Source organism: Natator depressus, chromosome 7, assembly GCF_965152275.1.
Source record: "Natator depressus isolate rNatDep1 chromosome 7, rNatDep2.hap1, whole genome shotgun sequence".
NCBI classification, from domain to species: Eukaryota; Metazoa; Chordata; order Testudines; family Cheloniidae; genus Natator; species Natator depressus.
The window spans coordinates 10,370,631-10,383,817 of NC_134240.1; the positions used below are offsets into that span (position 1 = coordinate 10,370,631).

Sequence of the window (13,187 nt, forward strand, 5' to 3'; positions counted from 1 at the left end):
GGGATGACTGCGGAAGTCTTTCTTAGGATAGGAAACCAGCTGTGTAACTGTGGAATCAAGGAGACCTGAGGAGCTTCTACATGTTCTGCTACTAGAAGAGTAGAGCTTAAGAGCTGAGCAAACCCCAGCTCCTCACTACCCCAATGATGGGGGCACAGAAAGAGCTAACAAAGCTAACCTATTAAACAAAAGATGTTAAAAAGGAGCACAAGAGATTTTAGAAAATTGGAGGTGAAGGTGCACATCTGATCAACATATTCTGATGTAAAGTGGTTTTATTTTTTCTATGCATTGCACTGCAGTTACATTCAGCTTAATTCTGCAGCTGTTCTGATGTCAATGGGAGGGCCATGCAAGGAGCAACTACCAAACCCCTCCCCCCCAAAAAACAAACAAACAAAAAACAAACCCACAGGCCATTTCTGCCAATAGAAGCAAGGAATCATCAAAATGCAACTGGTTACAAGTTTCTGCAACAACGTATAAGACTCCCAACATGTGGCATGTAAGATAGCTGTTGCCATGGTAAACATGCATGTTTAGTGAAAAGTGTTAAATCTTGTATCAGAAGCTAAAGCAGCTGCCAAGACACGTTTTCACAAGTAGGAGAATTTTTGTCTTTTTAGAATGGAAGGTTTTTCAGCCGACACTGATTTTTCCCTAAATTAAGCTCCCCAGAAGGGAAGCCAATCGCACTAGGGGGGAGTCCAAACCCTGAATTACTCTACTCCTTTTCTGAATCATCAGCGAGTGTGTAAATGCTTTATAGTTCTTTAATAAATCAGATCTAGCTACACAAAATAATATTTCAGTGGCAAACTTAATGACCCCAGTAGGAGCACTCAAGGTATTTCAGATTCTAGCTACTGAAACGTCAAGGAGTAACTTTTCAAAATACTATGGGGGAGACAGGCCAGTCTTAAAAGAATTCTAAGTTTGACTTCCCTTGGCCAAGTTTTCACAAATGTTAAGATTCAGTCCTGACCTCAAATATATGACCATATGTCTGAGGCCAGGGTAGAGACCATAGACAGGCAATGTCTTTTGCTTGCTTTTTGCTCACTGCTTTAAAGGCAACCTAGTATTTTTACCAAAATTCCAGGGGGAAAGAAGAGTTGATTACCCCAAAAGTGACAAAAAAAAAGTCTTTTGTTGCTCTGGTTAGTTTAAAACCTGTTGCACTGACGATGTTCTGAATTTCTTGCAAGGTTTGCAGGTACACATGCATATGCACTTCAAGCTACCAACCATTCTAGGAGTACATTTCAATTCCGTTTCCTCTAGGTATATTTACCCATACTTGGAGAGCAAAATACCTGATTTTCAGTGGGAGATGAATTATTTCAGAATAAGGAAACATTTTATATTAATCAGCTCTAATTTAGACCAGTGTAAATCCACAGTAACAAAACTCATACTAATGTACCACAGCAGAATTTGTCCCAAAATCTGAGCCGACTAGACAGAGAATATGACCTGCTCTGACGTTCTGCATCTGAAATTGAACACAAAATGGCAGCTACCTCATTGCTTATCCGGCATCCTCCTATCCATTTAACGGGTGTACAACACACAAAATACAATGACTTCCACTTACATGGCACCATGGAGGCCTTGAAAACAAAGGATCAGATCCTCAACTGGCATAAATCAAGGTAGCTCCATTGAAGACAATGGACCATCAACAGTTTACAATAGCTGAGGATCTGCCCCTTTGTCTGTAGCTTTCTTGACTTCTCTATATTTTCCATCTTCAATAACTAAACACTAGCTTTTGCCTGGGTCATTGCTCCTGTTGCAAGGACTTCCCTGACACACACCACAAGGGGGGTCTACTAGTAACCTTTGGTGCCCCACCTAGGTGAAACTTGTGTTGCTCCCAACCGCCATATCACCAATTCCTGGACCTTCTCTTCAGATCTCCTCTCCTTAAGGTTTCCTGTTCCCTTTAGCCAGCAAGCCACTACTTAGCTCTTTCACTACTTTCCAACTCTCTCGTCAATTAAACTAGTCTACAACAGTACTTACATCTTCAGCACACAGTCTCTGCCTTTTTATTTCACACAACTCAACATTTTGTTTTCCTCTCTTCCGAAGTCTAGCTTTCCCTAAGATACTTTTCGTGGCAAACTACAGGAAGAACACAGCATTAATATAGGCACTGTCTTCTCAGAGCAGCCATTTGCTAATGTTGTAAGCACAACCAGGATATCAAGGATAGACTATACAGGAGTAGGCCCAAAAAATGCAGAGATCTAATGGAAAGCTTTATACCTGCCAAGACCTGAGTTATGGGTTCTAGATTTCCCCTAAAACTGGGGGTGACATAAACCAGCCACACCAGAATACAAGAAATAAGCCATCACTTTGACGTGCCAACAATAGCCTTTTCTGGTCTTCCTATAAGCTTATTCTTACCTTTTTAGGCTGTTAGCCAAACGATAGGCTAAACTATTGATTTTTTCTTCTTTTAAAGAGAACATATTGACAATTAAAAACAGCTTTTACACAAGCACAATGTTTTTCTCTTTAAAAAAAAAATATGCATATCTGTACTACCATCATAATAACTGCAGCAGATTGACATGATATGATTGAGTATAATGGCTCCAAGGAGCCATTATGGTCGATCAGTAAATAATACACTTCTTAAATTGTCTAACTACATATTTACACTTGTCAACTTTCATACACTTCACTGACAGAACTGAAAAGAAATACTGTAAAAAAAAAAAAACCCGAAGAACATTAAACCACAAAAACATTACACAGAAGTAATGTTAAGGTTTGACTTAAACCCACAAAAACATGGAAATTCCAGGTTAAGGCCAAATCTCTACAAATGACACCATCTTTAACTCACTGAATGGTGCCTGAGTTTTTGTTGAAGTCTCCAAAAAGCGAGTAACTAAGCAATAAGGTACAAATAAGGTGGCCTTCAAAGGGGATGATTGCGGAAGTCTTTCTTTTCAATTTCAAAAGCCCATGTGTTATGATGGCTGAAGACACTTCAGGTGTGCACTGAGCCACGGTGTGGAGTGTTTGTTGATCTTCAATGCACTGGAATCACATTGTCTGACACGACAATTATTCAAAAGGAAAGGGATTTTTTAAGCCAAAACAGAGGCTTTTTCCTGCATTTACTCAGGCTCAGTTCCCATTTAACTCAATGGGAATTAGTCTTTACTCATTCCTTACTCAGGAAAAAAGTCCCTATTGATTTCACTGGGAATTTTGCTGGCATAAAATACAGAGTAAAGGCCTAAGGATTTGATCTGAAACAGGACTGTGGTAAATTATTTAAAGTAAACCTGGAAGAAAAGCTTCCCTATCCCAAAGGGTAATTCCACATGGAAACAAACAGAAGGACAATGTGTTTTTTTAAGGGGAAACTAATGAGGGTGGGGTTTCTTTCATTCATAAATTTTGTTTTCTCTTCTTCAGCTGTAGTCATTTTTTTTTTCTCTGAACAGCAGCAGTTGTATTATTGCTTTTGTCAGCGCTTCAGTGGTAACAATAAAAAGCAAAAACCTCAGACATCATTTCTGACTGCAAGAGGGTCAGATCCTGTTGCCTCTCAAGTCAACTGGGCACGGACACTTTGATCATTCAGCTATGGGGCCATGCAAGTACCTGCCTAGATAGAAAAACAACTGCCACTAACTTCACCATGAAGAGAATCAGGCTCAAAGTACATCGTTCATACCAAAGGAACACAAAATGCTTCAACGACTGCACTGTGTCCCTGAAGCAGGTTATCAAAAAAGCAGAGAGGTATCTCAGTCTTTTCCAAGGGGTATTCCCCTCATAAATAAGTCTAGGCAAAGATATGTGCGAGTTCAATCCATGAAGACCTAGAATAACAGGCCTGGGAAGCAATACTGAAGGGACACATTCAAAAGGGCTGGCAGAGTGCCCACATCCATTGGAAGTTACCACTTGGTTTCATATTAAAAAACCCCTCAGCTACTTGATGATTGCCCAACCATGCTGAACGGATATTGCCCATAACTATTTACAACGGGAATTTTCCTGGCAAATAGTCCTCAGCTAAGTTTGTTCGTGTACTGAAATCAACAAACCAAACCAAACCAACCAACAAACCAAACACTCTTAAAGCTCTGCTGGAAAGGAATATTAATGGAGTATAAAGGCATTTCAGCTGCACATTATCCCCCAAGGGGCTTTATCGACATGATGGTATAATGACTGCGTCCCTGTGGGAGTAACTTAGGTCTCATATTTTTCTACTGAAGGAACCCTTCAGACCCCTTTCCAACCACGTTCAGCAGAGTTAGGACGAAGGGTCTTATCCTGCATTCCTTGAAGCCAACAGCAAAACTTCCAGTAGCTTCTGCTAAGAGGGTAGCCCATGAGCAGCTCAGAGAACTTTCTCAGGAAGTCAAACGTTCCCTATGTTGTTTGCCCCATGTCTGTGTATTTTAAGCCATGGTATGACAACATCTACCAAACTGTGCTGCATTTCTACCACTGTGTGACTGACCTATCGGGGTACAATCCAGACCAATGAGTAACTGCATCACCCAGCCCCATAACCTGGGATGCCCTTTACAAGCCTTGCTGCTCACAAACAGTCTCCAGCAGGTGCGCCACTCCCAGCTATGTCTGTGTGTGTGCTGCAGCCAGCCACACCTAGGCTCTTACCATCCTTAAAGATTACCACAGGGTGACCCTAACGCACTCCTGGTCTCAGATTTCCCCCCCAGAAACGTATGTCCTGTACTGCCCAGCCCTCTCCTGGAAAGTATAAATACATTAAGTCCATTATTTCTTTAAGGGAATAATAGCCACACAACTTGTTACCGTAAATGGAGTTACCCACACACTTCAACTTGAACACACTGGATTAGATAAAACAGAACAAGTTTAGTAACTACAAAGAGAGATTTTAAGTGAGTACAAGCAATGAGACATGAAAGTCAGAAATGGTTACCAGAAAAGTAAAAGGTAAAATGCCTTTTAGTGCCTAACTCAATAAACAATATTAGATTCAAAGCGAAGCTCTCTTCCCACATGCTTACACAGTCTTACTGACCAAACTCTTCAGGCCAGGACCCCTCCCCCAGAGTCCAACAGCTGCTTCCTTTGTCTCTTCAGGTGCTCTGAATGCGATGGGCAGGGAGAGTAAGAGGGGGTCCCTTGGGACGTTTGCCTCTCCTTTTTATAGTTACAGTCCCTCTCTTGAGAAACTTTTCCAGGAGACAAAGTCTATGTGGAAGGATGTTCCCTACTGTTTTATTCTACCTGTTTGAACTTCCTTTGTCTTCCCTTGCTGCTTGATGATTCTGTTTACTGCTTAAATGCAAGTTAAGCAGAGCATACATTCCTTTGGCCCAGTCTACACTATGAGTTTATGTCAGATTTAGCAGCATTAAATCCGAATTAACCCTGCACCCGTCCACACAACAAAGCCATTTTTCCCAACATAAAGGGCTCTTAAAACCGATTTCTGTACTCCTCCCCAACGAGTGGATTAGCGCTGAAATCGACATCACCGTTTCGAATTAGGGTTAGTGTGAACACAATTCGAAGGTATTGGCCTCCGGGAGCTATCCCACAGTGCACCGTTGTGACCGCTCTGGACAGCACTCTGAACTCCGATGCACTGGCCAGGTGTATAGGAAAAGCCCTAGAAACTTTTGAATCTCATTTCCTGTTTGGCCAGGCGAGCTCATCAGCACAGGTGACCATGCAGTCCCAGAATCGAAAAAGAGCTCCAGCACGGACCGAACGGGAGGTACTGGATCTGATCGCTGTGTGGGGAGAGGAATCCGTGCTATCAAAACTACGTTCCAAAAGACGAAATGCCAAAACATTGCAAAAAAAATCTCAGAGGCCATGAGGGACAGAGGCTACATCAGGGACACAACACAGTGCCACGTGAAACTTAAGGAGCTCAGACAAGCATACCAGAAAACCAAAGAATCAAACGGACGCTCCGGGACAGAGCCCCAGACATGCCGCTTCTACGCCGAGCTGCATGCAGTTCTGGGGGGGCCGCCACCACTACCCCACGCCTTTTCCGTGGACTCCGAGGATGGGATACTCTCCACCAGGGCTGAGGATTTTTCAAATGGGGAAAATGAGGAGGACAACGAGCTTGGGGAGAGCACACAGCACACCGTTTTCCCCGACAGCCAGGATCTTTTTATCACCCTGACTGAAATACCCTCCCAACCCAACGAAGCCGGAGAAGGGACCTCTGGTGAGTGTACCTTTTAAATATAATACATGTTATAAAAGTAACCATTTTTTAATGATTAAGTAGCCCTGAGGACTTGGGATGCATTCGTGGCCAGTACTGCTACTGGAAAAGTCTGTTAACGTGTCTGGGGATGGAGCGGAAATCTTCGAGGGACATCTCCATGAAGCTCTCCTGGAGGTACTCTAAAAGCCTTTGCAGAAGGTTTCTGGGGAGAGCAGCCTTATTCCATCCTCCAAGGTAGGACACTTTACCACGCCATGCTAGTAGCAAGCAATCTAGTAGCACTGCATGACAAAGCCTGGCACCTTGTGGTCCCGGTATTTGCTGGCATTCAAGCAACATCCAATCTTTATCTCTCTGTGTTATCCTCAGTTACCCATGCGGTGGGAGAGGGGGCCATTGGCGCTGAGCTGTTTGCGTTTGGCTAGCAGGGATCTTCCCTGATACCAGCCAGGCAGTGGGGGGAGGGGAAAAGCGATCATCCCAGAGAATTGGATGGGGGGAGGGGTTTAGTTTGGTTTCTGCTGCTGCATGTTAACAGGAAAACTGCAGCAGTAAATGGCCAACTCAACAGGCTTTGCTTGGTATGGGAAAGGAGGGGGCTGCTGTTATGAAAGGTTGCAGAAGCTGAAAGACTATTGCTTACCATGGCCGCCTGCAAGCTGAATTCTGTGGCCCAGCCCTGCATGTGTGATCTCTAACACCAAAGCCACAGGCATTCAATATAAGATGCAAAATGCGACCTTGTACCAAAAATTACATGTGCTATGTAATGTGAATAGTGTTGTTCACTGTGAAAGAGTATAGCCATTGTTCTGTAAAATGTATCTTTTTAAAATACTTCACTCCCTTTTTTCCTCCAGCAGCTGCAAATGTTTCAAGCCCCCCTCCTCCATCCCAGAGGCTCTCTCAGATAAGGCGGTGAAAAAAAAAAACGCATGCGCGATGACATGTTCTCTGAGCTCATGCAGTCATCTGGCACCGACAGAGCTGTGTAGAGGGACACAATAGCAGAGTACAGGACGGTGGCTGATGAACATGAGGAGAGGTGGCAGCAGGAAGATCAGAGGAGGCATGAGGAAACGCTGGGGATACTGCGGGATCCACCGGACATGCTCTGGTGGAGGTTCAGGAATGGCAGCAGGATCACAGACTGCTGCTGCAGCCCCTACTTAACCGCCCTCCTGCCTCCCCAAGTTCCACAGCCTCCTCACCCAGACGCCCAAGAACGTGGGGGGGAGGCTCCGGGCACCCAACCACTCCACCCCAGTGGACAGCCCAAGCAACAGAAGGCTGGCGTTCAACGAGTTTTAAAGTGGCCTTTTCCTTCCCTCCGACCCTCCTCCCACACCCCACCCGGGCTACCTTGTGAGTTATCCCCCTATTTTTATAATCAACTAATAAAGAATACATGTTTTTTAAACGATAGTGACTTTATTTCCTTTGCAAGCAAGTGTGATCAAAGGCGGGAAGCTTACAGGAAATTAGAGTCAACCAAGGGGGCGGGTTTTCATCAAAGAGAAACAAACACAAGTGTCACACAGTACCCTGGCCAGTCACGAAACTGGTTTTCAAAGCTTCTCTGATGCGCACCGCTTCCTGCTGTGCTCTTCTAACCGCCCTGGTGTCTGGCTGAGTGTATTCAGCGGCCAGGCGATTTGCATCAACCTCCCAGCCCGCCATAAATGTCTCCCCCTTACTCTCACAGAGATTGTGGAGCACACAACAAGCAGCAATAACAATGGGAATATTGGTTTCACTGAGGTCTGAGCGAGTCAGTAAACTGCCCCAGCGACCCTTTAAACGTCCAAATGCGCACATTACCACCATTCTGCACTTGCTCAGCCTATAGTTGAACAGCTCCTGACTACTGTCCAGGGTGCCTGTGTACAGCTTCATGAGCCATGGCATTAAGGGGTAGGCTGGGTCCCCAAGGATAACTATAGGCATTTCAACATCCCCAACAGTTATTTTCTGGTCTGGGAAGTAAATCCCTTCCTGCAGCTGTTTAAACACACCAGAGTTCCTGAAGACGCGAGCGTCATGAACCTTTCCCGGCCATCCCACATTGATATTGGTGAAACGTCCCTTGTGATCCACCACTGCTTGCAGCACCATGGAAAAGTACCCCTTGTGGTTTATGTACTGGCTGCCCTGGTGGTCCGGTCCCAAGATAGGGATATGCGTTCTGTCTATAGCCCCACCACAGTTAGGGAATCCCATTGCAGCAAAGCCATCTAGTATGACCTGCACGTTTCCCCAGAGTCACTAGCTTTGATAGCAGCAGCTCAGTGACTGCGTTGGCTACTTGCATCACAGCAACCCCCACAGCAGATTTGCCCACTCCAAATTGATTCCCGACTGACCGGTAGCTGTCTGGAGTTGCAAACTTCCACAGGACTATTGCCACTCGCTTGTGAACTGTGAGGGCTGCTCTCATCTTGGTATTCTTGCTCTTCAGGGCAGGGGAAAGCAAGTCACAAAGTTCCATGACAGTGCCCTTACGCATGCGAAAGTTTCGGAGCCACTGGGAATCATCCCAGACCTCCAACACTATGCAATCCCACCACTCTGTGCTTGTTTCCCGGGCCCAGAATCGGCATTCTACGGCATGAGCTGCCCCATTAACACCATGATCTCCAAATTGCGGGGGAATACAGTTTTAGAGAAAAGTGTGTTCATGTCCTCATCACCGCGCTGCCGTCGCCTCCTCGCCTGGTTTTTCAGGTGCTGGTTCTGCATACGCTGCACAATAATGCAAAAGGTGTTTACAATGGGCATAACTGCTGTGGTGAGCTGAATGGGCTCCATGCTTGCTGTGCTATGGTGTCTGCTCCTGCTCGGGCAATCCAGGGAAAAGGGCGCGAAACAATTATTTGCCGTTGCTCTGGCGGAGGGAGGGGCGACTGACAACATGGCTTACAGGGTTGGCTTACAGGGAATTAAAATCAACAAAGGGGATGGCTTTGTGAGAAACAGAATGGCCCCCTCAAGGATAGAACTCAAAACCTCAAGGATAGAACTCAAAACTGGGTTTAGCAGGCCATTGATTTCACGGCAGGAGGGAGGAGAAAATGAATACAAAACAAATCTGGTCTATTTCTTGTTCTGATCCACTTCATCTATCTTTATACATCTTGCTGGCAGCAGACTGTGCAGTACGACCACGAGCCATCTTCATCACCTGGGTGCTCGGCAGAAGACAGTGCAGTATGACTGCTGGCCATCATCTTCTGCTGGCTGCAGATTAAAAGAGTGCACAGCTGGTAGGACTGAATCGCCATGAGACTACACTTAAAAGGGAAATGACCTGGCTGAGTCACTCCCATGTTTTACCCAGGCGCCCCTGACCTCATCGAGGTCGGTTAAAACAGCACCCAGGACTACGTCAACGACGGCTACCAGTCATACTGCACTGTCTGCTGCCAAAAGGCAATAAACTGTTGCTGTGTAGCAATGCAGTACCGTGTCCTCCAGCACCCAGGAGACATACGGTGACGGTTAGCTGAGCGGGTTCCATGCTTGCCGTGGTATGGCGTCTGCACAGATAGCTCAAGAAAAAAGGCGCAAAACGATTGTCTGCCCTTGCTTTCACGGAGGGAGGGATGGAAGGGGGGCCTGACGATATGTACCCAGAACCACCCGCGACAATGTTTTAGCCCCATCAGGCACTGGGATTTCTACCCAGAATTCCAATGGGCGGCAGAGACTGCGAGAACTGTGGGATAGCTACCCACAGTGCAATGCTCCAGAAGTCGCTGGCTGCCTCGGTACCGTGGACACACTCCGCCGACAACATGCACTTAGAGCATTTGTGTGGGGACACACACACAATTGACTGTATAAAAACGCTTTCTACAAAACTGACTTCTAAAAATTCAACCTAATTTTGTAGTGTAGACAAGGCCTTTGTTTAGATCAGACCTGTTTGCCAACTTCTGTTTGGACAAGGCTGTGGGGTTTAGAACATGTGTTAATGACATCATACAGGGGAATCTTAACTCCATACACAATGTTGCCACACATATGTTTATCAGGACAATACTGACTAGCAAATTATGAGTTTTCAATAATACCTGACATAACATACTTTGTACAAAGATTACTACAATAGTGTGTAGGGTGTGAAGACAGGGATAAATTCTGTCAGTGACCACAGTCTCCTCTGACCTGACATGGTGGTTCTCTGTCATGTGAATGTCCTGGTGGGAGCAGTTATCCATCTCTTAAGGGCACCTGAATTAATATAGGCTACAAAGGAGAATTTTTGTCTTTTTCAAATGGAAAGTTTTGCAGTTGACACTGATTTTTCCCTAAAATAAGACTTGCATATTTGTAAGACTCAGCTTACTGGATGCAAACTTGGATTTTCCTGATAAATAAAGGCTGGTGGTCATGGCGGAAGTCTATTTTGATGCCCTCTCCCACTTTAGTTTTCCTGGGATTCACTGCAGCTGCCATGGCTTATACTAAAAAAATGTCACAGGTCAAAAGGGAATTTGTAACAAAGGTCACATCGGAAGGGCTCATCCCTCCACCAACCAAAGGTATTTAGTAAGGCTACTAAAGGCCTCTGCTTCTTGACCTTCCTAACACCGGGCAACCAAAGGGCTCACTAGACAGAAGTGCTCCCAACTGAAAACAAAGAATGTTCTCAAAGGCTTAGTTGACTGATATAAAGAGGGAAACTGGAGGTAGAATTCCTGGAGATAATATAACTTACAGCTTCTGAAAGTCTGGAAAGTGTCAAGATTATCACATTCCTCAGGGCACCCTCATACAGGTACTGTCAAACAAGTGCCAGAAGAAAGTCAACCTGAAGGCACAAGCACATTCTCAGGACGAAGAAGAGCAGGCTAGGTCCAGAGGCAAAAAGCCTCAGGGAAGATAGATCCTTAAGAAGAGCCGGCTTCAGAGCCCAGCTGCTGTGTCAGCCTCTGGCCAACAGGCATCCAGTAACTGTGAACCTCCACTCCCCTTCTAGCTGCTGGAAGAGAGAAACAGCTTTCCGTTTTCTCTCCCATTTGCAACTTCCTGGCTGCTGTTGAAAGAATAGGAGTCTAACTTTCTCCCAGCCCCCTGACTGCTGGGAGAGGGTGTGGAGAAGATGTTTCTGCTACATTACTCCTTCCACAGTCCCCACCTCCATGAGAAACACCAGTGTCCACCACTTTTGCTGTTTATAGCTTTATTGGGCAATAGTGTGAAGTGGAATCGATTTACAGCTGTCACTGCTGCGCAGAGGCACTTCTAAACAGCAAGAATAAAACAAAGTCTTGTCAGTTTCATTCAGCCACCACTTGGCAAAGCTTGAGCAGCAGCAGAGCTACCGGAGATGCTTATTTGCAGACTCAGGAACAAAGCATTACTTTATATTTGGTAACTTTTCTTCACAGCCATGGGACGGAGCGGGGGGCTAGAATTTCATTTTTTTAAAAAAGATACTTAAATGCTGCTGAAATTGGTGCCTCAGGCCCCCACACTAGCAAGAGAAAGCATTTAATTTGCTACTGGAGGGTGGATTTTTCCAGCTCTGGTTTGAAACATTTCAAAATACTTGGCTTTATTATGTCCTGTTCCCTATATGCCATTTCAGATATGACAGTGCCAAAAGGAAATAATAAAAACTGATGGAAATAAATCAGACTAGGGTTAGAAATGTTAAATATACTTTCTCTAGTGTCCTAAGCTACTCCCTGATATTTAACATTAGGAGGTCAGAGAATAAATATTAACTCTCAATTGTGTGCCTCCATACCGTCATGACTTCTATGCCTGGGTGCGGACTACTTTTCACCAATCAGGATGCAGGCCTCTCTGAACCCTCCAGACTGCCGAGGCTTTCAATACCTTTGCATTTTAACCCAAGATTCCAAGAACTTTATGTATTACATCCTTTAGCAGACAGATTTTCTATGTTGAATAAAACATCCTGTTACTTCCAATATATAATTTCAGTTATGAAATTAACACAGAAAACAAACAACATTCTTGTTCTAATACGTTATTGTTTTATTAAAAGTTTGTCATATATACTATGAGTAAATACAAAAGTTTATAATGGTACATGAGTTTTACTTTGCCAGTTCCATTTTGGCCACGATTCAGCAAGGTACTTTGGCATACGCCTACCTTTAAGCATTTGTAATCCCACTGATTTATGGAATTATTCAGGTGTTTAAAATGTAAGCACATGCTTAAGTAGCTTGCTGAACTGGGGTCTTTGCTAGGGGCCATACAACTAAAACTCTGCTCACCATTTACAATCTACTACCTTCACAGGCAGATATGTGCATGAAATAATTCCGTTAGCAGGCTCATAGGAAGAATGGAAAACATCTACATCAAAGCAGATTTAACTGGGAAACTGTTGTAAGAAAATAAATACAGTCACAACAAAGTTAGGTCTCGTTCTAATCCACTATCAAAAATCTATATTCAGTTTTATAAATATAAAGCACTGAGATATAACATGAATTCAGCTAATAAGAAGGTTTATGATAGATCTTTCATTTTAAGCGTGAAAAGATTTCTATACTTAAAAGGCTCAAAATTCTCCTTTCTTCTCAGGATGAGAAATGCCCCTTGATGCCCCATCTCCTCCAGGACATAGCCACAGTAGAAATAATTTTCACAACTAATTTGTATATGAAGTAACACAGTTAACATTATCCAATGAATTTAGATCCACCTACATAGTATAAATATATCTAGATAAACTGTTACCTTCAGCAGAATTCATTAAAATAATGTTATATCTTCTTTGTTAAATGTAATTTTTTAATTGAAATTTAATCTTACCATATTATTTGGTAGATTTTTTAATTGACATTTGTAGTAATTAATTGGTAAGCATTACAGCTTTGTCTGAAGAATTTAAAACTAAATTTGACATAGAGATTGGCTGGCCACTGCTGTGAGGTGCCTGCTGGGAGCACTTCATCATCCTCTGAGCCCCTCC

At 44.0% G+C, this 13,187-nt stretch overlaps 1 protein-coding gene and 1 pseudogene across 9 annotated transcripts in view; one reads left to right on the forward strand and one right to left on the reverse strand.

Annotated features, from left to right (window-relative positions):
• The window catches only part of FOXP1 (forkhead box P1), a 494,830-nt gene that overhangs the window by 419,904 nt on the left and 61,739 nt on the right, over window positions 1–13,187 (reverse strand). The window lies entirely within an intron of this gene.
• On the forward strand, window positions 5,711–7,540 carry LOC141991293 (uncharacterized; annotated as a pseudogene).